Source organism: Gavialis gangeticus, unplaced genomic scaffold, assembly GCF_001723915.1.
Source record: "Gavialis gangeticus isolate Ggan-Ray unplaced genomic scaffold, GavGan_comp1, whole genome shotgun sequence".
NCBI classification, from domain to species: Eukaryota; Metazoa; Chordata; order Crocodylia; family Gavialidae; genus Gavialis; species Gavialis gangeticus.
Window position 1 is genome coordinate 69,584,657 of NW_017729004.1, and position 3,706 is coordinate 69,588,362.

Sequence of the window (3,706 nt, forward strand, 5' to 3'; positions counted from 1 at the left end):
ATAAAACACACACTGGAGGCTGTAAGTGATCTTTTTCTGCTGGCAGCCAGGAAGAAGGAGTACTGCCTGACTAAGGAAAAGAGAAAAAGGCCTGGATGTATAAGCTGCTAGTTACACAGGTGAGAGATGTGGTGTGGTTTGGAGAATGTTTAGCCATTAGGTTTAGCCTTGTGTTATAGCCCAGGGGCTTGTGTTATTGTTTTTATTGTTGTTATACCGGATGACCAGTTGAGGCTATTAGGGGTTGGAGGAGGCCTCGTAGGGGTTCCATAGTAGCATGGGGACTCTAGTGCCAGAGAGGGTGCAACATTCAGGGGTGCAGTGACCCCAGCCCTGAGAAGGGGAGCAGAGGATTGGGGGCCAGGTAAGGCTGAGGCTGCCTGAGCCTCACAAGAGGTTTAAGACCCGAGGAGGAGATTTGGCGGCTAGGCACGGCTACAGCCACCTGAGCCCCAGTGTGAGAAGCCCTGGAGCGGGCAGTATGAGAAGACCTGGAGCGGGGACAGAGATTGACAAGTGCCAGGGAGCACAGTTGCAAGGCAATCCAGAAGCCCCGGTGGGGCGCAGGAGAGTGAAATCAACCAAACAACGTCCAGTACATCTGCAAGGCTTGGGACGTGGTACAGGGGTGGTTGGAGCCATGCATAACCCATAAGGCTGGGGTGCATTGAGTCACCCAAAATGGAACAGAGACCGAGATGCATCAGAGCACCATGTCAGAGAGGACAAAAGGCAGCTTCCCTTCAACATTGTTGACATCAAAGACGTGGCGGGTAAGATGTGAGGGTGCTTTAATACCACATTGGCACAGTAGGGGGTGCTAGGGGAGTTCACGGCCACCCCTAGGGCCCTGCGCTGTTACAGGAATCCATGCTGTTAAAAACATTCTAACCCGTTGTGATCTTTCCAAGCTTCTTGCAACAGAAAAAATATTCTATTGTTTTGTTTTGTTTTTTCCTGTGGGCAAACAAGTGAAAGCTAAGAGAGCATTTTCTGAAGGGTGGTGTGAGTTTAGCTGGGGGTTCCTGGAGTTTATTGAGGGATGCCTTGAGTTAGAGAAGGTTGACAACCACTAGACTATCAATTTATGATCTAATCCATAACAGATCAGGAATAAGATTATCATTCTGAGATACAATTTCCCTTGTCTCTCTTCTGCTTCACAGAGGCAATAAATTACAACATGGAGGTATTGCTGTGAGACACTCTGTCACTCTGTGACGCAGCAAGAGAAATTTGCTGCTAGCAACTTTTAGCAGTGGTGGTAGAGTTGAGGCTTCATCCTGCCTGTCCACTTGTGCAAAAGGGAAATATAGCAACTTTTCAGAGCCTGCTTCCATCTGCATGCAGGAAATGGTGATAAAGAGCGTGGAAGTGAGGTATACCTTATACCAATGAGAAGAACAGGATGCAAACTCTCCCTGAATTACTTGTGGTTAAGAGACTGTGATCTAAACCCATGGTTAAAGCAAGACACTGGGAACCAGATCCTCAGGTGGCATTAGTTTACTGTATTCGCAGCTCACTGATTCACTCTGTGATCCTCAGTCACTTAGGGCAGAGACAAATATCACCTTTGTACTGCCATAAACATTTTTATGAAGGCACAAAGGCTAAGCAAGCAGATGTTCATATCCATTGGTGCTCCATAAATGCTTCAAATTTGTGACTGCAACATAGCACCAATTCGTGCTGGTTTATTGCAGCAGACATCTGTTAGGTTTATGGTGGGAGAACACGGTCAGGCCAGAGCTGCCTGCACTCTTCAGCCTCTCCTGAGAGGCACTCCTAAGGTTTTGGGGGCCCAATCCTGGGTTCCCTTGTTTGGGATCCCCTGGGCTGGTTAGTAGTCTCACCAGAGCTGGCTTTCCCCATGTACAGACATGCCCCAGAGATTGCTCTGAAAGCATCTCTGCAAGGGGGGGAAACGCATCACCTGCTGTCCCTTGGGACCAACAGGCAGAACAACAGACAATATGTGCTTTGCTCCATGAAGTAAATCAGCTTGGATAGGTCACATCTTGGCACAGCTGATGACTTCCTTTGGCAACATCTATTTATACTCTTAGCCGCTGTACCCTAGTTTATTTGTATAAAGATAATTTTACTTACCGTATCCTATATAGATTTTTAGACAGTGATTTACAAAGTACTCATCTCACTCATGTGAGAGGTGTGATGGAAGTGAAAAGTATTAAGTGCAAAACCTTTTTTTTTCAAATAATGGGTGATGACAAAACTATCTCATTTAGAAAACCAAAGCATATAACCAGAACTTCTTGCCCTTAAACACATGCCTACTCTTTTATTCATTGATCTTTAAAAAACATGAACATAGTATAAATAATAAAACATCATAGGTTCTGAAATACTGTTTTAGTTTTTCTAAGCTACTGTACCACAGTTTGCACATCTCCTCATTGTTCTCAGTACCTAGGAACACACTGTATACAACAGTACTTCCTGAGATAAGTATGTAGTTCTGTGAACAGCAGAGAAACTACTTTACATTCCATTTCATTTGGGAGTGTATAATTTTATTCTGCCTTGGGCCAATGTTAATTATACAGCATCTTATGTCAACTGGGTTGAAAGACCTGAAGTTATATAAATGTGAAAAGACTAACATATGGGAACATGGAGGAGCTGAACTTGATCCGTGGATATTAGGCTACTTTATCTCTGTAAAGGACACAAGTCTGAGAAGATAAGCCTTGATGACCAATATCTATGTCCTCACTTCAGACTTAAGTAGCAGGATGGCATCTGTTAGGGGGTGCAGTTTCAGCTGAGTGCTCTAGAGCAAGTCTGTCCAATCTCAGCACAGCTAGGGCCTGCATACCCTATGGGCCATACACTATGGGGGCAGACTTCTGAGATCCCCAATCCTCCCTTCACCCCATGCTACACCAGTGGCACATGATCTGCTGGGATTTCCCATGATGCCTTATGGATGCTGCCAGCAGCATGCAGCTCCATGCCCCCTGCGATACAAGTTGTATGAGCGGTACATGGCCCCCTGCTGCAGGGGGCCCACTGGTGGTATGTGGCCCACCCAGGCACTCCCCTGCTGCACAGCATTGGAAGATATGGTTGCAGGGGACCACAGGCTGCATGCAGTCCACAGATCACCAGTTGGACAGCCCTGCTCTAGAATACAGGCCCTACTCTCCTTAACTTAAAAGAGAACAGGTGGTTCCCTTTAACGATATGTTTTTGTGACTTCACCTCAACTGAACTAAGGTTTGAAGGGTCTTACTAAAAACAAAAAGATGTGTTAAACATAGAGAAATGTCACCATAGCTTAGATTTAAGGTTGTTTTGCATATTTACAACTTGGCATGTTTGGTCACATGGGTCAAATGAACACTGAAAAAGGGATCTTGCTTCCCATTCTTGCTTGTACTTAAACCACTTTACAGTGTCTTCTTTTAATAATGGTCACCATTGGCGCGCACACTTTTTGGTCAGTACAACAGCCAAGTACAGAGGAGGACTAGTCAAGCAGGGGTTTGCTGCTTTGGTAACAGGCCTTAATTAAACTGGTTTGGAATCATGCTCTGTTAGCTTTGTATGATACTGGATGCTTTGCAAAAGTATCTAAGATAGCCCTGGATCTCAGCTTCTCATTGTGAGACTGCTTAAGCAGGTTAAGGTCAATATACCTTAGCATGGGGAACAAGCAGGAGGAACTCGCCCTCCTGCT

General features: G+C 45.5%; 1 protein-coding gene across 3 annotated transcripts in view; it reads left to right on the forward strand.

Annotated features, from left to right (window-relative positions):
* The window catches only part of LRRC72 (leucine rich repeat containing 72), a 38,880-nt gene that overhangs the window by 17,540 nt on the left and 17,634 nt on the right, over positions 1-3,706 (forward strand). The gene's annotated exons all lie outside the window — the stretch shown is intronic.